This window comes from Odocoileus virginianus, chromosome 20 (assembly GCF_023699985.2).
Source record: "Odocoileus virginianus isolate 20LAN1187 ecotype Illinois chromosome 20, Ovbor_1.2, whole genome shotgun sequence".
NCBI classification, from domain to species: Eukaryota; Metazoa; Chordata; class Mammalia; order Artiodactyla; family Cervidae; genus Odocoileus; species Odocoileus virginianus.
This window is the reverse complement of record NC_069693.1, coordinates 32,796,628-32,818,604: the sequence shown is the minus strand read 5'-3', so window position 1 is coordinate 32,818,604 and position 21,977 is coordinate 32,796,628.

Genomic DNA, 21,977 nt, shown 5'->3' with positions numbered 1-21,977 from the left:
TCTTTTTTTTTTCTTTTTTTTTTTTATTAGTTGGAGGCTAATTACTTCACAATATTGTAGTGGTTTTTGTCATACATTGACATGAATCAGCCATGGATTTACATGTATTCCCCATCCCGATCCCCCCTCCCACCTCCCTCTCCACCCCATCCCTCTGGGTCTTCCCAGTGCACCAGGCCCGAGCACTTGTCTCATGCACCCAACCTGGGCTGGTGATCTGTTTCACCCTAGATAATATACATGTTTCAATGCTGTTCTCTTGAAACATCCCACCCTCGCCTTCTCCCACAGAGTCCAAAAGTCTGTTCTATACATCTGTGTCTCTTTTTCTGTTTTGCATATAGGGTTATCGTTACCATCTTCCTAAATTCCATATATATGTGTTAGTATACTGCAATGGTCTTTATCTTTCTGGCTTACTTCACTCTGTATAAGGGGCTCCAGTTTCATCCATCTGATTAGAACTGATTCAAATGAATTCTTTTTAATGGCTGTGTAATATTCCATGGTGTATATGTACCACAGCTTCCTTATCCATTCATCTGCTGATGGGCACTAAACACTTTAAAAGACATTCTCCAGTCAAGAATTCTCCAGGCATGAATACTGGAGTGGGTTGACATTCCCTTCTCCAGGGGATCTTCCTGAACCCAGTGATAGAACCTGGGTCTCCTGCATTGCAGGCAAATTCTTTACTGTCTGAGCCAGTAGAGAATCCCCATAAGACATAAGACATGTATATTATTTCCCCAAGTCCCCTTCTCCAACTTAGTTTTTCCACCTGGAGGCTGTCAACTTTTCATTCTCTTTGCTCTTCTAGAATTTCATATTAATTGATTCATACAGAATATATGTTTTGTGTTGGGCTTCTTTCACTCACTATAGATTTTTAGACTTATCCATGTGTTGTGCTTATCTGTAATATGTTCCATTTTATTGACAATCGTTGCTACTTAATATGAATATACCATTATTTAAAAATCCATTTTCCATTTTTTTGGGGGGGGAGAGGCACTTGGATTTGTTTCACTTTTCTGTCTATGTTGAATAAACTTATGTGAACATTCATATATAAATATTTTGATAGACATATGTATTTTTCTTAGACTATATTTTTGAATCATATAGTATATTCAGTTTAGTTCAGTCACTCAGTCGTGTCTGAATCTTTGCCACCTCATGAACCGCAGCACGCCAGGCCACCCTGTCCATCACGAACTCCCGGAGTCCAACCAAACCCATGTCCATTGAGTCAGTGATGCCATCCAACCATCTCATCCTCTGTCATCCCCTTCTCCTCCTGCCTTCAGTCTTTCCTAACATCAGGGTCTTTCCAAATGAGTCAGCTCTTCTCATCAGGTGGCCAAAGTATTGGAGTTTCAGCTTCAATATCAGTCCCTCCAATGAACACCCAGGACTCATCTCCTTTAGGAATGACTGGCTGGATCTCCTTGCAGTGCAAGAGACTCTCAAGAGTCTTCTCCAACACCACAGTTCAAAAGCATCAATTCTTCAGCACTCAGCTTTCTTTATAGTCCAACTCTCACATCCATACATGACCACTGGAAAAACCATAGCCTTGACTAGACGGACCTTTGTTGACAAAGTGATGTCTCTGCTTTTTAATATGTTGTCTAGGTTGGTCATAATTTTCCTTCCAAGGAGTAAGTGTCTTTTAATTTCATGGCTGTAATCACCATTTGCAGTGATTTTGGAGCCCAGAAAAATGGAGTCAGCCACTGTTTCCCCATCTATTTGCCATGAAGAGACGGGACCAGATGCCATGATCTTAGTTTCCTGAATGTTGAGCTTTAAGTCAACTTTTTCACTCTCCGCTTTCTCTTTCATCAAGAGGCCCTTTGATTCTTCTTCACTTTCTGCCATAAGGGTGGTGTCATCTGCATGTCTGAGGTTATTGATATTTCTCCCGGCAATCTTGATTCCAGCTTGTGCTACCTCCAGCCCGGCATTTCTCATGATGTACTCTGCATAAAAGTTAAATAAGCAGGGTGACAATATACAGCCTTGACGTATTCCTTTTCCTATTTGGAACCAGTCTGTTGTTCCATGTCCAGTTGTAACTGTTGCTTTCTGACCTGCAAACAAGTTTCTCAAGAGGCAGGTCCAGTGGTATGGTATTCCCATCTCTTTCAGAATTTTCCAGTTTATTGTGATCCACACAGTCAAAGGCTTTGGCATAGTCAATAAAGCAGAAATAGATGTTTTTCTGGAATTCTCTTGCGTTTTTGATGATCCAGTAGATGTTGGCAATTTAATCTCTGGTTTCTCTGCCTTTTCTAAAACCAGCTTGAACATCTGGAAGTTTACAGTTCACATATTGCTGAAGCCTAGTTTGGAGAATTTTAAGTATTACTTTACTAGCATGTGAGTTGAGTGCAATTGTGCGACACTTTGAGCATTCTTTGGGATTGCCTTTCTTAGGAATTGGAATAAAAACTGACATTTTCCAGTCCTGTGGCCACTGCTGAGTTTTCCAAATTTGCTGGCATATTGAGTTCAGCAATTTCACAGCACCATCATGTATTTTAAAGCTCTGTTATTAGGTTCATATACATTTTGAATGATTATACCTTGATGATGAATTGATCCTTTAACATTATGAAATATCCTTTATCACTTATTTATGTCCTGAAGTCTACATTGTCTGATATTAAAATAGATACCAGTGTTTAATACTCAGTGTTTGCATAATGAATTTTTTGGCATTGTATTCCTTTTATTTTGTCCCTATATATATGTGAAGATTTCTTTTAAGCATATTGTTGGGTCTTTTTCTTTTTTACCCATTCTGAGAATTTCTGCATTTTAATTTCTATGTTTAGACCATTTATATTTAATATAATTATCAACATGATAAGATTTAAATCCACTATCTACCTAATTATTTTCTATTTGTTCCATTTGTTCTCTCTTCCTTCCTGCACCCCTTTTTCTTCAGCCTCCTTTTGGATTTTTCAGGTAATTTTAGTTTTTCATTTTATCTCCACTCTTATTTACTTTGCATCTGATGTTTTTCCATATCCTAGAGACTGTGCTAGGTTTATATATATATATCTTACTAAAGAGAAATGACAACTGAATGCAAGCATTGCTGGAATTTCCTTTTGCTATAAAAATTACTGGAATAACTGATAAAATCTCAAGTTTGTGGATTAGATATTATTAAAATATTCACTTTCTAATGTTCTAGTTCTATTATGTAAGAAAAGTCCTTAATTTCGAGAAGTACACATTAGAATAAAATGCTTACATATGCAGGGGTATCACGTCTCTGTGTTGTATACACAGAGATGTTTTTGTGTGTGTAGATAGATAGAGGGGAAGGGAGGAGAGTGGAAAGGAAGAAAACGAAGGTAATATAAATGCTATTTTAGTAATCCAGGTGAAAGTTGGCTGGTTATTATTTTTACAACTCTTAAATCTAAGTTTTCTGAAAATAAAATTAAGGTAAAATATGTCAAGCTATGTATCTTTGACTTTTTGTAATCTACACCAAAGCAATAGTATGCCATTTCATATGACAAAACTTAACAGCTATATACCTCATTTCTCCTTGTCTTTTATGTTGTTGTAACATATTTCACTAGTGTGTGTTTATGTTTGTGTGTGTGTGTATAATTTGAAAATACACTGGTTTTGTAAATAGTCAATTATCTCTGAAAAAATAAAACTGATTTGAGAAAGCTAATTATATTTACCATTTCCTTTGCCTTTCATTTCTTTGTATAAACTCAAATTTCCATCTGTGATTTTAGTCCCTGAAACTGAAAGACTTTAACATTTGTTTTAGTGCAATTCCCCTAGTGAGAAATCCTCTTACCTTTTGAGTTTCAGACAAAAATCACTTTATGTTAGTTTTTTTTTTAAGCACTTTTTATTGATGTATAGTTTATATGTAGTAAAATTCACTATACTCATAGTATGCAATTTGAATGTGATTAATTATATGTAAACACATTCACATTCAAGATGTAAGACAATTCCTTCATCTTGAATCTTCTTTGTGCTTTGTTTGCACTTGATAACTTCCCCTCATCCCAAGGAGCTACTGTTAAGTTTTCTGTTACTACATTTGTTCTTATAACATCTTATCGGTGGGACCATGTAATATATAGTGTCTGTGTTGTACTTTTCTGATACATTTTAATATTTTAAATCCATTTATAGTGTTGCATATAGTAATATTTTGTTACATTTTATTGCTGAGTATTGTTGCGTCATATGGATATACAACGATTTGCATATTTATGCAAGAGCTGATGAACATTTGGGTTACTGGCACTTTTTATGTATTATGAATAAAGTGCTGCTGTGATGACATATGTACACAAATCTAAGTGGATTTGCATTTGCATTTCTCTTGGGAAAACACATCAAAGTGGAAAATCTCAGTCATTTGATAAGTCCACGCACACAGTTGTCACCCTGTAGGATTCTGATATGCACACATTTTGTTATCATGTGTGGTGTACTGAAAGTTTGTGCCTGCACACTTCCCCTGAATTGATATGTTGAAACCTAGCCCCAGGACAATGCTATTTGGGTCAGAGCCTTTAGGAGGTAATTAAGTCATGGAGCTCGAGCCCTCATAAGTGGCATTATACTCTCATAAGAGGAGACCAGAGGGTTAGCCAGCCTTCTTTCCATCACGTTAGGACTCAGCGAGAAGAGGGCTGTTTGTGAACCAGGAAGCGGGCACACAGCAGGCACTGAATCCTGCCTTGCCTTAACTGTGAACTTCCTAGCCCCCAGATCTGTGAGAAACAAATATTTGTTTTTTAATCCTCCCACTCTATGGTCTTTTTCTTATAGCCAACTAAATTAACAAAGACACCATGTTTTAGTTAATTCATACCATTCCCCCAACAACATAGTTCTAATTTCAGTTGCAATTTTATATTAATTGTGATAACTGCATGAAACACAAACTTCTCTGGTACCTCTTTAATGTACTAATCATCATATAAATATCAGATGAGCCTTAGTAGTAATCAGCTGCACCATTTCTTTCAACAATCTGTCCATCTGTACACACCCAGACACCAAGTTTGCCTTAGTGTTGTCTCCTGTCTCTCCGTGATAGTCATGATGTATTTTACAGAAACGGATAATTGAAAGCGAGAAATGACCAGTGAAGATGAAAGGGCAGCCAAGAAATAAAAAGTTGTAAAGCTGAAAGTGAGATTCAAATGAAATATAACTGACATGATAGGAGAAGCAGCTGCTTGGATACGTCACACTGTTCCTGCCATTCAAGAGATTTGAGATCTGTAGTCACCAGAACTTGGTGAGAGCAAACTACTGACATAAATGAGATAGTGCTGCGATGAAATGGGTGAGAGTGTCCCAGAGGAAGTGACTGATGCAAAAAGCCTTCATGTGACACTGCAAAGGATAAAATGTTGGAAGTTGATCCTAACTAAGAAAGAAGTATGACAGCTTGTCAAGGCATAGGGTGGGGAAAAAAAAAATGTTCATTCCACGGTGTGAGTTGTGAAATAAGAAGCAAGCACTGTTCGAATTACCCTTGAATTTTTTTTTAACAAAGAAGTAATTTTTTTATCCTGTTTTCAGTATTTTAGTCTACAAAATATTAGCTTTATAAGATTTTTAAATCTCTCTAAACATATATAAGTGAGTTTGTGATAGTTCACAGAATCTTAGAAAGTCACAACTATGATCCATCTTTGATTAAGATTTTTTGCACCATTCCAATTTCATGGTCGTGTTTATAGTTGTACATACTACGCAAAGCAAAGTCAGATATATTAACTTTATAAGATACTATCATACTGATTTCCCAATTGACTGTACAATTTTGCATTTCTGCCAGCTATGTCTAAGCTTTCCAGGTCCTCACATCCTGACTAACTCATCATATTGTCAGTCTTCCTAATTTTAGGATTGTAGTGGACAAGTGTGGATAATGAAGACACATTGTAGTTTGAACTTGCATTTCTATGATGGCTAATGATGCTGCCATTGTTCATAAACAAGGGCCATTGGCTATTTAAATGGAGAAGTCTTAAAATCTCTTACCAATTTAATTATCACCTTTTAAATCTTTTTGTTATTGAGCTATAAGTGTTCCTTATATTCTGGATACAAACCCTTTGTTAGATATGTAATTATCAAAAAACTTATCCAGATTGTTTTGCCTTTTGGTTTTTTAACTATATTCTTCTAAATAACAAATCATTTACATCTTGGTAGAAATGTACTCTTAAATCACTATTTTCTTTTATAGTTTTTGCTATACAAAAAAAAAATCTTTGCCTGACTCAATGTCAATAAAGATTCTCTCGTTTGTTTTCTTCTAGAAGTTTAATACTTTTAGCAGTTAATATAGATCTATAGTAATTTTTGAGTTATTTTTTGTATATATTGTGATGATAGATTGAAGTAAATTTTTTTCATACAAATGTCAAGTTTTCCAGCACTCCTTTTTGAAGAAGACACTTTCCCCATTGAGCTACTTTGTCACCTTTTTCAGAAGTCAGTTGGCCATAGAGGGGACATCACCAAAACAATATTGTAGGAGATTCTAGGTTCCATCCTCACACAAAGATCAATTATATGACATGATGGAAATGTAAGCTAACATTTCGGGGGTAATCATTTTGCAATACATAAAAGCTTATGAAATCAACAAGTTTACACCTTAAACTTACACAATGTTATATCCCAATTGTGTCTCAATTTTTAATACTTTAGATCAGAGAAGTATGTGTCTATTTTTGGACTTACTACTTGATTCCATTGGTCTATTTGTCTATTCTTGGGCTAATACCAATTATCTTGCTTACCGTAAGTTTATGACTAATCTTGAATAGAAGGTAGTGTAAATAGTCTACTTTTCTTATTTTTCAAGATTGTTTTGGCTATTATAATTTCATTGCATTTTGTATGAATTTTAGAATCAGGTTTTAAATTTCAGAAATTCTTCATGGAATTTTGTTAGAAACTGCACTGACATATTAATAATACTGTGTGTGTCTTCAGTCCATTAACATTGTATATCTCATCAATATTTTAAGTCTTCAGAAGATGTCTCCAGTATTTTGTAGTTTTTTTGTATAGTAGTCTTACATAAAACCTAATCCTACACTGTTTATGACTTCAGATGCTATTGTAAATGGCATTTTAAATTTAATTTGTCCATTGTTTATCATCAGTTTATATAAATGGAACTGATATTTTATTGTTTCCATTGTAGTCTGTATTAGTCATTAATTTTTTTATTAGTTCTAATAGATACTTGAAATCTCTGTTTTCTAAGAACATTATAAAGAACATTTTACATTTTACATCTTCTTGTCCATCTTTATACTTTTTGTCTATTTTCCTTGTATTATTGCCCTGTGTAGGACTTCTAGGACAATACTGAATAGCAGGATTGGGGTAGCCAATCTTATCTTACTCCTGACAGAAGGAAATCATTACTCTTTTAATGTTATGATGCTGTTCCCAGTAGAATTTTCATAGGTGTCCTTATCTGACCGAAAAATTTCTCCCTCCTCCCTCATCCAACATTGTTGTTGCTACTTTGCTATAAGATTTTATTTTTTCTCACAAATGTGCATTAAATTTTGCCAATGCTTTTTCTGCATTTATTGATTTAATCCTATTTTTTTCCTTTATCCTGTTAATGTGGTGAATTAAATTGATGTTCAAATGTTAAAGGAAAGGATAAACTATTCAGGGATAAACCCAACTTGGTCTTATAATCTCATATGTTTCTTTTTGTATATTGTTGGATTGAATTTGCTAATATTTTGTGAGTTGTGTCTGCCATTATTAGTTTGGAGTTTATTTACTTGTTATGTCCTTGTCTGGTTTTCCTATCAAGGTTATGGTGACCTCATAAAATCAGTTAGAATGAGTTCCCTTCTCCACTGTTTTCTGTTTGTTTAAGACTGATAATATTTCTTCTAACAGTGTTATCTCGAATTCAACAGGGAAGCCATCTGCACATGAAGATTTCTTCATGGCAAGACTATTAATTTAAAAATTAACTAAAAGTTCAGTGTCTTACCAAATGCAGAATTATTTATCTATTTTTTTGCATCTGTTAATTTGCATTTTCAATGAATGCATCCTTATGTGAGTTGTCAAATTTTTAGGGAGGGGGTTGTTCACATTTACAGTTTCTGTATCAATGTCACCTCCTGCTTTTCTGATGCGATGCTTTTCTCTTCTTTTCCTTAGTCTAGTAATGTGCTTATTAAGGTTGTTTATTTGTTTTTTATTTTGGGGATAATGATTTTTCTCTATTTGTCTCTTTCTATTTTCTTTCTTGTTCTTTTAACCTTCATGGTTTGCTTTTGTTCTGAGTTAAACTTTAATAGTTAATTCATTTTTACCAGCTTTTTAGTTAACATTTGAATAACTCTTTTCTGTCTTCCTTCTCTAATGTACACAACCAAAGCTGTGGTTTACCCTCTAAACACTGCTATAGTGGTATCCCATATATCCTCTTCCTTCAGTTCTAAATATTTTCTTATTTTACTAGCTCTATTGTTACCATAAGTGTTGTTGAATTTCCCAATGTTTTGAGATTTTCCATATTTCTGTTTTGTTGCCTAATTTAATTCTGACAGAATATATGCTATGATTTCAATCTTTGATATGTATTAAGACTAGTTCTGTGGTTCGAAATACAGTCTATTGTTTTGGATGCTCTATGTTCCTTTGTAGAACACCTTTTAGGCATTTTGTGTGCATGTGTGTGTGTGTGTGTGTGTGTGCGTGCGCACATTCAGTTTCAGTCCGTTCAGTCACTCAGTCATCCAACTCTTTGCGACCCCATGGACTGCCGCATGCCAGGCCTCCCTGTTCATCACCCACTCCTGGAGTTTACTCAAACTCATGTCCTTTGAGTTAGTGATGCCATCCAACCATCTCATCCTCTGTCATCCCCTTCTCCTCCCGCCTTCAATCTTTCCCAGCATCAGGGTCTTTTCCAATGAGTTAGTTCTCATGAGTTGGCCAAAGTATTGGAGTTTCAGTTTCAGCATCAGTCCTTCCAATGAATATTCAGAACTGATTTCCTTTAGGATGGACTGGTTGGATCTCCTAACTGTCTGAGGGGCTCTCAAGAGTCTTCTTCAACGTCACAGTTCAAAAGCATCAATTCTTCAGCACTCAGCTTCCTTATAGTCCAACTCTCACATCCACACATGACTAATGGAAAAACCATAACTTTGACTAGATGGACCTTTGTTGGCAAAGTAATGTCTCTGCTTTTTAATATACTGTCTAGGTTGGTCATAACGTTTCTTCCAAGAAGTGAGTGTCTTTTAATTTCATGGCTGCAGTCACCATCTGCAGTGATTTTGGAGTCCCCCAAAATAATGTCTGTCACTGTTTCCACTGTTACCCCATCTATTTGCCATGAAGTGATGGGACCAGATTTTTGTGCATAGGGGTCTATAAATATCAACTCGGTTCTTAGTTATATTCATATCTTCCATAACCTTACTGAATTTCTATCTCTTTTCCTATCATTCAGTGAGCATGCAGTGAATGTCTTCTTGATAAACTTCTCTTTATCATTATGAAATATTCTTTTTGTCTTTGCTAATAAGACTTTCCTCTTGAGGTCTGCTTCATTTGATATTAACATAGGTATCCTTGCTTTCTCTTGCTTACTATTCCCATTGATTTCTTTGAACTCTGTATTTTTATAAATAAAAAATCTCATTAAAACAGCAAAAAGTTGAGTCTTTCATTGTTTTTTCATCTGAGAATCTGTCTTCTTGTTGAACTTTGAGTTTTTTATGTAATATAGTTTTTGATATGCTTTGGTTTATGTCTACCATTATGCAAGTTTTAAATTTTGTCTGCCCCTTTTCCTAATTTCATCCTTTTTCTGACTTTTTTTGAATTAACCATTTATTTGTACTAATCTTTCATTCTCTTCTATTAAGTTTTATCTGTTTTACTTCCAGCTCTCATGCTAAGTATTTTAATATTCATCATCAGTGTCTAAAGTGTATCTTGATGTGAACTTACCACTTCACATGTAATTGTGAGATCTTTCCAATAATAAATATATACTTTAGTTTCCTACCATCTTCATCTTTGTTTCAGTTGTTTTTATTCTCCTTCACTTTTTATCATTCTCAATACATAGCTATTATTTTGCTTTGAACAGTTATCCTTTAAAGAAAATTTTATAGAAAAAAAATTCTTTGGTACTTACAAAGCTATTTACCAGTTTCTTTCTCTTCATTCATTTTTGTGAACTCAATGTAGTATCAGACACCAGATTCTCTTAGCTCAACTTACTTTAATATTTCTTTTATTTCTAGTTTGCTGGTGTCAAATTCAGCTCCTATACTGAAAATATCTTTATTTTGCCTATATTTTAAATGATATTTTTCTCTGGACATAGAATTCAAAAGTGACTTTTTATTTTTAGTAATTTTAAGTTATCTTGGCTTCTTCACTGCATTGTTCCAATGAAACAACACCCATTCCTATCAGTGATCCTGTGTATGTTTTTATCTTTCTCCAACCATGGGCTTATAAGGTTTTCTTTTTCTTTGATTTTCAGCAATTTAAGCTCCAATGTGTTTAGATTTGTCTTTTTTTTCATTTAGATGGTTCAGAATTTGATTTGCTTCCTAAAATTGCAAGTTATTTGTCAAATTTGAAGACTTTTCCTTTTCAGATCTTTCTCCACTTCCATTTTAGACTTTGATTATGTATACCTGTTCAGGTTATATTCGTTATTTTCTCACTCATTAAACATATTTACATGGCTACTCTAAATCACTACTCTGCTCATATCTGCCAGAGTATCATCTCTGTTTCTACTGTTTTCTCTGGGTGTGTGTTACAAATGTTTTAATTCAACCATGTGTATGAGAATCTGGATTTCATTTTCAAGAGCTTTCAGATCTGTTCTGTCAATCACTTAATTTGCTGTTAGATTAGCTTTATTACACTAAAGCTAGTTTTAGGTTTTGTTAGGAATGTCCTGGAGTAACTCTTACTGTAAGATTACATCTGCTCTATTGATAAGGAAAAGCTTTTCTTGGATTTTAATTGAACAATACATTAGATCCAGGTTCAGTCCTTGGGTCAGAAAGACCCCCTGGAGAAGGGAATGGCTACCCACTCCAGCATTCTTTCCTGTAGAATCCCATGGACAGAGGAGCCTGGTGGGCTACAGTCTGTTGGGTCACAAAGGGTTGGACACAACTGAATGACTAATATTTTCACTGGGTTTTCAGTGATCTCTCTTTCTATGATTGATGACAACTCTAAGCATTCCCAGTACTGTTTGACTTCCATAAATTAAGCTTTTCCCTGCCAGCCTGCACAGAGTCTCAACTTGCAAATATAAAGTTGATATTCAGTCAAAGACTCAAGGAAAACACTCAGTACATATCTATCGCTCTTTTGTCTCCTACCCCACATTTTTACTTATTTAGCAAACCCAAACTCTGATCTCTGTACTTCTGACCAATGAAAACTATTGTTCTCTTTTTGGCTACTATTCTCATATAAGAAAATTTGGGAAATGCCTCTATACTGATAGAAACTTAGGTAGAAATTAATCTAAAATCAATTATTTCCATTCTTTATGTTGTCTGAGGCCTACAAATAGCATAATTTATACTTTATTAATTTTATCCATTGGTACAGTTTTTTTGTGTTTGGAGCTTGTGTAGGCTACCCATAACTCCTGTGTTCACCATAATTGTAAATCCACTTTAATTTTATTTATTTCCCATTAAATTTTGTTCAGCACCCCTAAAGTAGTAGTTTTCATTTAGGGAATCTCACTTTGTCTATAGAAGAACTGGATATTTTTGGCCATCATGGATAAATTTTCTCATAAGCTTCAGTGACAGCAGGTTTTGAATATTTGTATGACAAGAAAGTGCAAAGGATCATTAGACTTGGCAAGATGAGACTTCTTGTATTGCTAAACGATTTGTCAAGGTTCGCAGGACACGTTGAGTAGATGAGAAACAGACCTGAGATTAAATGTTGGACTTTCATAGCTCACTCTTGGACTCTTAATCTTCTGGGCTGGATTTAAAGCTGAGAAATAATGGGAACTAGCATGAGGTGAAGTCATTAAAGAATGCCAGTGTCGAGGATTTAATTTGAATATATCTCATTTCACACATTTTTTTCTTCTCTCTGAGATGGTTAAAAGAATTAGTTACACTTCAACTCTCTAATCACCAATGAAGAAAAACTACTGAAGTTTTCCTAGACTTTTTGTTGCCCAACAGTCTGTATCTATAGAACACTTTTTTTGTTATTGATTTTGCTATTAAATGTATATATCAACATACAGATTGACCAAGATATTTGCAAATGCAGAATCATCCTTTTATTATCAGTGAGTACAGTGGTAAAAGCAACAAGTTTATTAAGGGTTTTTCATTCCTTTTTGATTCATCTATTTAATAGTTTTGGAAAAATAACAGTAATAAGTTAATTATCAATTAAAATCAGAGTATTTCTTCTAACAACAAAACATTATCTGATATGACATCCTATAATTGTAGAATGTTTTCTTTTTCCCCTTGAGAAGTTCTGATTTACATAATGTTTCAACCATCATACTTTTTTTTTTCTTTTAGATAGAAAATTCCCATGCTGCAGTGTTGAATGTGTAACATTAAAAGGCTTGCAATTCATTTCTTTCTCTTTTTTAAGTTGCTAACTGTGAAGATAGAAGAAACAGACTGACACTACCCACTTCAATGTTTTGCTTAGAAATGGAGCGATGGCTTGTGCACAATGCAGTTCATTCATGTTGGTGAAGGACTGAACTCCCCAGGGATCCGAAGTGGCAACATTTCCCTTTGTACAAGTTTTCACAAACCCTAGACCTGTATTAAAGAAAAGTTTTTGACATGGATGCCCTTGAAGAATTCCCATGCCTATTAGCAGCCTAGTTCTAGCTAGTTCTAATTATCTTGTTTAACAATTTGAGGAGATTTTTTTTTTCCTAATGAGAAAATGCCAAACTAGAAGGGATGCTGGAGGACATGGCCATTTGGTTGGCAGAAACCATTTTTGGAATGCTCTGGGTGCCTAAAACCAGACTTAACACTTTCAAGGGTTGAAATGAATCCTATAGCCTACTAGGGGGATGTTTAAACCCACCTTGCATGTAATGATGATAGAGTTTTCCAAACAGTTTAGCTGAAAATTACTCCACTGAAAACAGACCTTTAAATACTGGTAACTTATCTGACATAGTTAAAGCCTATTAGCAGCTACAAATACTGTAGAGACTTATCCAGAAGAGAAAAAGAATGTTGTGTGTTCTTGAAAGGCTCAGAATATTTATGCTCATAAGAGGTACTTAACATGGACCCCAAATTAATCCCAACCCAGGAATCAAACTTGAGTCTCCTGCATTGCAGGCAGATTCTTTACCATCTGAGCCACCACGGAAGGCTGATAAATTGTGTGTGTGTGTGTGTGTGTGTGTGTGTGTTAGTTGCTCAGCCGTGTCTGCCTCTTTGTGAGCTCATGGAGAGTAGCCCACCAGGTTCCTCTGTTCATGGGATTCTGCAAGAATACTGGAGTGGGTTGCCATTCCCTTCTCCAGGGGATCTTCCTGACCCAGGGATCAAACCTGGGTCTCCTGCATTGCAGGCAGATTCTGAGCCAATTCTGATTTTCACAAAAAGCTACCTGCTTGAGTTATGATGTCTTCATTCTATATACTGAAACAAAGAGCTTCTTGTAGATTTTTGTAATTTAACTTTTGTTTTAATTCAGGTTCACAATGGTAGAGGGAGGTTACAGGTCCAAATATTTTGAGATAGTGTATCAAATATGTGTATTCCTGCCAACAAAGGTCTATCTAGTCAAGACTATGGTTTTTCCATATGGATGTGAGAGTTGGACTATAAAGAAAGCTGACTGCCGAAGAACTGATGCTTTTGAACTGTGGTGTTGGAGAAGACTCTTGAGAGTCCCTTGGACAGCAAGGAGATCCAATCAGTCCATCCTAAAGGAGATTAGTCCTGGGTGTTCATTGGAAGGACTGATGCTGAAGCTGAAACTCCAATACTTTGGCCACCTCATGCGAAGAACTGACACATTAGTAAAGACCCTGATGCTGGGAAAGATTGAAGGCAGGTGGAGAAGGGAATGACAGAGGATGGGATGGTTGGATGGCATCACTGAATCAAAGGAAATGAGTTTGAGTAAGTTCTGGGAGTTGGTGATGGACAGGGAGGCCTGGCGTGCTGCAGTCCATGGGGTCACAAAGAATCGGACATGACTGACTGAACTGAACTGAACTGATTAATAAATTTGGAAACTCTCAGAATATGAATTTAGAATTTCAACAGTTATTGACAAGTTATGTAAGTTGTAAGAAAACTGCGTTCTGTATAAAATGAAGAATGTGGAAAATAGCAGAATCAAATAAGAAAATTGTGAGATTAGCATTATACCTTAGATAATATGAGTAGATTCATAACCAAACCTGAGAATATCTTCCAAAAGGGTTTAATTTGCAAAGATAGAACGTATTTCTGCTGCTAAATTATGACCATATACTCTTTGAAATTGCTTTGAGTTCTTGAACCAAAGGGAAAAAATACAACACTTAACTTTAAAAGAGATGTGAAGGCATACAGTGAGGCATGGGTGATAAGTTGAAATCTTCTGTCCCTTTTTATTCATTCTTCTTCATTTTCTGTGGGTAGACATGGTATGCTAACAAAACTGGCCAAGTAGGCACACATAATCACAAGAGGTTACTCTTATAGGAGCAGTTCAGATTAACTTATAAAGCAAAGGGCATTGTTACCACTAGAAAAATGAAATCAGATTTACTTACTCAAGTGAAGTTTCTGAAGCTCTGTGTTTATATCATCACTAAATAGGTAAAGGTCAGTTTAGTATACAATGAGACAATGACAAAATTTAGAGGGAATAAATTGTATAAATCTTACCAAGTCATAGAAGTAGAATTTTTTTTAAAGGATAACACTGAAAATGTAGCTGATTTATTTGGTATTTTTTACTTAAAATACATTGTGGTCTAAACATACTCAGGAATTTATTTCTTACATAGGCAGAATATTTTACCTATTTGCCCCATTTGTCCCCATGTCCCACTATTTGCTAGGTAAAATTTTATGTATCTGATGGCTTATGCTATAAAGACATCTTTAAAAATGTTAATTTTAGTGCCCTTCTTGAGATATATTTTGCATGCCATACAGTTTTCTAATTTATATTGTACAAGTTGATGCTCTATAGTATATTCATAATTGGGTGAAAACCATCAGAATCAATTTTAGAATATTTCAATACCCCCAAAAGAAACTCTGTTATTTCTAAGGTATCATATCTAAGATAGTGTCATATCTAAGAAGTAATTACCTAACATAAAGTCATACAGATTTGCTCCTATTTTTTTTAAGTTTAATAATTTTCCTCTTATTTCCATGTACCCTTTAGCAGTTCACCTCCTGAATCTCTCTAACCCACCCAGCCCTAGGCAAATACTAATCTACTATCTATCTCTATAGAATTGCCTATTTGGCACAGTTCATTTAAGTGGAATCATATACTTCCAATTCTTTTGTGACAGGATTCTTTTCATGTAGCCTAATGTTTTCAAAGTCCATCCATGTTGTGGACTGTATCAGAATTTCTTTTGTTTTTATAAGCAGAATAATATTCTGTTAAGTATATAATAGAAACATTAAAGTACATTTTGTTTATCCATTCACCGTTGATGGAAAACCCAAGACAGATGGGTCATGGTGGGGAGTTCTGACAAAATATGGTCCACTAGAGAAGGGAATGGAAAACCACTTCAATATTCTTGCCTTGAGATCCCCATGAACAGTATGAAAAGGCAAAATAGAGGACACTGAAAGATGAACTGCCCAGGTCGGTAGGTGCCCAATATGCTACTGGAGATCAGTGGAGAAGTAACTCCAGAAAGAATGAAGACACAGAGCCGAAGCAAAAACAACACCCAGCTGTAGATGTGACGGGTGATGGAAGTGAAGTCCGATGCTGTAAAGAGCAATATTGCAAAGGAACCTGGAATGTTAGGTCCATGAATCAAGGTAAATTGGAGGTGGTCAAGCATGAGATGGCAAGAGTGAACATCAAAATTTTAGGAATCAGCAAAATAAAATGGACTGGAATGGGTGAATTTAACTCAGATGACCATTATATCTACTACTGTGCGCAAGAATCCCTTAGAAGAAATAGAGTAGCCATCATAGTCAACAAAAGAGTCTGAAATGCAGTACTTGGATGAAATCTCAAAAACAACAGAATGATCTCTGTTCATTTCCAAGGCAAACCATTGAGTATCACAGTAATCCAAGTCTATGCCCCAACCAGTAATGCTGAAGAAGCTGAAGTTGAATGGTTCTATGAAGACCTACAAGATCTTTTAGAACTAACACCCAAAAAAGATGTCCTTTTCATTATAAGGGACTGGAATGCAAAAGAAGGAAGTCAAAAAACACCTGGAGTAACAGGCAAATTTGGCCTTGGAGTATAGAATGAAGAAGGGCAAAGATTAGCTTTGCCAAGAAAACGCACTGGTCATAGCAAATAGCCTCTTCCAGCAACACAAGAGAAGGCTTTACATGTGAACATCAACAGATGGTCAATACCGAAATCAGACTGATTATATTCTTTGCAGACAAAGATGGAGACATTCTATACAGCCACCAAAAACAAGACTGGGAGCTGACTGTATCACAGACCATGAAACCTTTATTGCCAAATTTAGACTTAAAGAAAGTAGGGAAAACCACTAGACCATTCAGGTATGACCTAAATCAAATCCCTTATGACTATACAGTGGAAGTGAGAAATAGATTCAAGGGATTAGATCTGATAGAGTGCCCAAAGAACTATGGATGGAGGTATGTGACGTTGTACAGGAGGCAGGGATCAAGACCATCCCTAAGGAAAAGAAATGAAAAAAGGCAAAATGGTTATCTGAAGAGGTCTTACAAATAGCTGTGAATAGAAGAGAAGCAAAGGAGAAAAGGATAGATATTCCCATTTGAATGCAGAGTTCCAAAGAATAGTACGGAGAGATAAGAAAGCCTTCCTCAGTGATCTATGCAGAGAAAAGGAGGAAAACAATAGAACTGGAAAAACTAGAAATCTCTTTAAGAATATTAGAGATACCAAGGGAACATTTCATGCAAAGATGGGCACAATAAAGGACAGAAATGGTATGGACCTAACAGAAGCAGAAGATATTATGAAGAGGTGGCAAAAATATACAGAAGAACTATACAAAAAAGATCATCATGATCCAGATAATCATGATGGTGTGATCACCAACCTAGAGCAAGACATTCTGAACTGCAATGTCAAGGGAGCTTTAGGAAGCATCACTATGAACAAAGTTAGTGGAGGAGATGGAGTTCCAGTTGAGCTATTTCAAATCCTAAAAGGTGATGCTGTGAAAGTGCTGCACTCAATATGCCAGTAAATTTGGAAAACTCAGCTGTGGCCACAGGACTGGAAAAGGTCAGTTTTCATTCCAATTCCAGAGAAAGGCAATTCCAAAGAATGCTCAAACTACTGCACAATTGTACTCATCTCACACGCTAGTAAAATAATGCTCAAAATTCTCCAAGCCAGGCTTCAATAGCACATGAACTGTGAAGTTTCAGATGTTCAAGCTGGATTTATAAAAGGCAGAGGAACCAGAGATCAAATTGCCAACAACACTGGATCATCAAAAACAAGAGAGCTCCAGAAAAAACATCTATTTCTGCTTTATTGACTATGCCAAAGCCTTTGACTATCTGGACAACAGCAAACTCTGGAAAATTCTGAAAGAGATGGGACTACTAGAATACCTGACCTGCCTCTTGAGAAATCTGTATGCAAGTCAGGAAGAAACAGTTAGAATGGACATGGAACAGACTGGTTCCAAATAGGAAAAGGAGTAAATCAAGGCTGTATATTGTCACCCTGCTTATTGAACTTATATGCAGAGTACATCATGAGAAACGCTGGGCTGGATAAAGCACAAGCTGGAATTAAGATTGTGGGGAGAAATATCAATAACCTCAGATAGGCAGATGACACCACCCTTATGTCAGAAAGTGAAGAAGAACTAAAGACACTCTTGATGAAAATGAAAAAGGAGTGGAAAAGTTGGTTTAAGACTCAACATTCAGAAGACTAAGATCATGGCCTCTGGTCCCATCACTTCATGGCAAATAGATGGGGAAACAGTGGATGACTGTATTTTGGGGGGCTCCAAAATCACTGCAGACGGTGAGGGCAGCAATGAAATTAAGACACTTGCTCCTTGGAAGAAAAGCTATCACCAACCTAGACAGCATATTAAAAAGCAGAGGCAATACTTTGCCAACAAAGGTCTGTCTAGTCAAAGCTATGGTTTTTCCAGTAGTCATGTATGGATATGAGAGTTGGACTATAAAGAAAGCTGAGCCCCGAAGAATTGATGCTTTTGAACTTGATTGTTGGAGAAGACTCTTGAGAGTCCCTTGGACTGCAAGGAGATCCAAGCAGTTCATCCTAAAGTTAATCAGTCCTGAATATTCATTGGAAGAATTGATGCTGAAGCTGATACTCCAGTGCTTTGGCCACATGATATGAAGAACTGACTCATTGGAAAAGACCCTGATGCTGGGAAAGATTGAAGGAGAGAGGAGAAGGGAATGACAGAGGATGAGATGGTTGAATGGCATCACTGACTCAATGGACAAGTTTTTGAGTAAGCTCCGTAGTTGGCGATGGACAGGGAGGCTTGGCGTGCTGTAGTCCATGGGTCGCAATAGTCTGACACTACTGAGTGACTGAACTGAACTGAACTGGTTGATGGGGTTTTATGTTTTTTCCACTTTTTGACTGTTAGGAATAATGTTTTTATTGGACATTTGTCATCATTTTGTGGGGTATATACAGACTTCCCAGGTGGCAGTGCTGTTAAAGAACCTGCCTGCCATGCAGGAGATGCAAGAGACACAGCTTCCATCTCTGGGTCAGGAAGATAACCTGGAGATGGAAATGGCAACCCACTCCAATATTCTTGCTTGGAGAATCTCATGGACAGAGAAACCTGGTGGGCTACAGTCCACAGGGTCACAAAGAGCTGGACATGGGTGAAGCGACTTAGCACACACGCATACCTAGAAGTGGAGGTGCTGGGTCATGTAGGAGCTCTATGTTTAACATTTTGAGAAACTGATTGATTGTTTTCCAAATAACTGAACAATCACAACAAAAATGTTTCAGGGTTTCAGTCTCTCCACATCCTCACCAACATGTTGTTTTCAGGACTATAGTCATCCTAGTAAATGGGAAGTGCTATTTCATTGTGATGTTGAATTTAATTTCCTGAAGAACTGTTCAACTGCCATGTGTATAGTTTTTTCCTTGGAGAAATGTCTATTCAGATTCTCTGCCCATTTTTATTTGAGTTCTGTCTCTTTTTATGTTTGTACCAGGTTTTTAAAAAATACATCATCTTCATACCATTCCCTCATCAGTTATGATTTGGAGATAATTTCTTCCACTCTGTGTCTTATCTACTCACTTTCTTCATTGTGTCCTTCGCTGCACAACTTAAAATGTTGATGAAACCAATTTATCTATTTTTCCTTTTGTTACTTGAGCTTTTCATTATCTATGAAATTATTTACTAATTCCAAGGACATGAAGAATAGTTTATATTTTATTCTAAAATTTCATAATTTTAGCTGTTACATTTAAGTCTCTGATTCATTTTAAGTTATTCTTTGTGTCTGGTATGTGAAAGGGGTCCATTTTCACTCCTTTACATGTAGATATCAAGTTATCCCAGCACTGTTTATTGAAAAGACAAACTACTCCCTTTAAATTGTCTTGGCACCCTTGTCAAAAATCAGCTGACCCTAAATATGAGACACTTCATGGGCTCTCAGTTATATCCTGAAGCTCTGGGAATTGGTGATGGACGTGGAACCCTGGCATGCTGCAGTCGATGAGGTCACAAAGAGTCAGACACAACTGAGCGACTGAACTGAATTATATTGTGTATACTTGTATGTCTCTTCTCATGCCAGTACACACTATAAGTACTATAATAAGTTACATTAGCTTTGTAGTAAGTTTTGAAATATGGAAATGTGTGCAATTCAACTTTGTTTTTCTTCCCTAAGATTATTTTGACTATTCTGGGTCCCTTGTATTTCCACATGAATTTTAGAATCAGTTTTTCATTTTTTTTAAATGCAGCTGCACTTTAGATATGGATTTGTATGAATTGTAAATTAATATAGGAATTGACTGAGCGACTAAGCACACACATACACATTGCAATATCTTAGCAATATTAAGTCTTCACATCAGTGATCATGGGGCATCTTTTCGTTTGTTCAGATCTCCTTTAATTTATTAAACAGTGTATTGTAGTTTTTGGAGCACAAGTTTATACTTTTTTTGGTTAAATTTATTCCTAATTATTTTATTTCTTTAATGCCACTATAGATGGAATTGCATTCCAAATTTATTTTTGAAATTTTCATTGTATTATATAGAAATATAGTAGATTTTTATATATTGATGTTTTATCCTATAACTTTGCTAAACATGTTTATTTCATAGATTTGTATGTGTGCTTGTGTGTGTATGTGTGTGTAAATTCCTTAGAATTGTCTATATATAAGATCAAGCTGGGTCTTCCCTGGTGGCTCAGAGGTTAAAAAAAAGATCAAGCTATCCACAAAAAGAGATAGTCTTACTTCCTTTTTTCCTGTCTGGCTGAATTTATTCTTGTCTAATTGCTCTTCTTGGAACCTCTAACAAGCGAGAAATATAGGTAATAAAATATTACCTATATTCAGTTCAGCTCAGCCGCTCAGTTGTGTCCGACTCTTTGCGAACCCATGAATCACAGCATGCCAGGCCTCCCTGACCATCACCAACTCCTGGAGTTTACTCAAACTCATGTCCATTGAGTCGGTGATGCCATCCAGCCATCTCATCCTCTGTTGTCCCCTTCTCCTCCTGCACCCATTCCCTCCCAGCATCAGGGTCTTTTCCAATGAATCAACTCTTCCCATGAGGTGGCCAAAGTATTGGAGTTTCAGCTTCAGCATCAGTCCTTCCAGTGAACACCCAGGACTGATCTCCTTTAGGATGGACTGGTGGGTTCTCCTGGCAGTCCATGGGACTCTCAAGTCTTCTCCAACACCACAGTTCAAAAGCATCAATGCTTCAGCGCTCAACTTTCTTCACAATCCAACTCTCTCATCCATACATGACCACTGGAAAAACCATAACCTCGACTAGACAGACATTTGTTGGCAAAGTAATGTCTCTGCTTTTTAATATGCTATCTAGGTTGATTATAACTTTCCTTCCATGGAGTAAGTGTCTTTTAATTTCATGGCTGCAATCACCATCTGCAGTGACCTTGGAGCCCCCCAAAATAAAGCCTGACACTGTTTCCACTGTTTCCAATTACCTATATTAGTCAGTCTTAGTCTAAATGGGGACACATTCAGTCTTTCACAGTTAGTATTAGGTAAACTGTGGGTTTTTTCCTCAGTGCTATTTTATCATTTTTCAGGTTCCATTCTATTCCTAGTTTATTGAGTGTTGGATGTTTTATCTTGAAATTTTTTGGATACCAATAAAATGTTCTTTATTCTGTTGATAAGACATACTCCTTGAGTTAAACCAACCTTGCATTCCTGAGAGAAATGCCACTTGGCTATCATATATATATCATATATTCTTTTTGAATATTGGTGAATTTGAATGACTATATTTTATGGAATTTCACATCTATATTTGTAAGAGATTTTGGAGTTCAGTTCTATTTTCTTGTGATATTTTTGTCAGGTTTTAGTATCAGAGTGCTACTGCCCTCATTGATTGCATTGCCAAAATAATCTTCCTTTTTATTATTTTTTTAAATTGTGAAAAATTTTAATGATTTATTTTGAAAG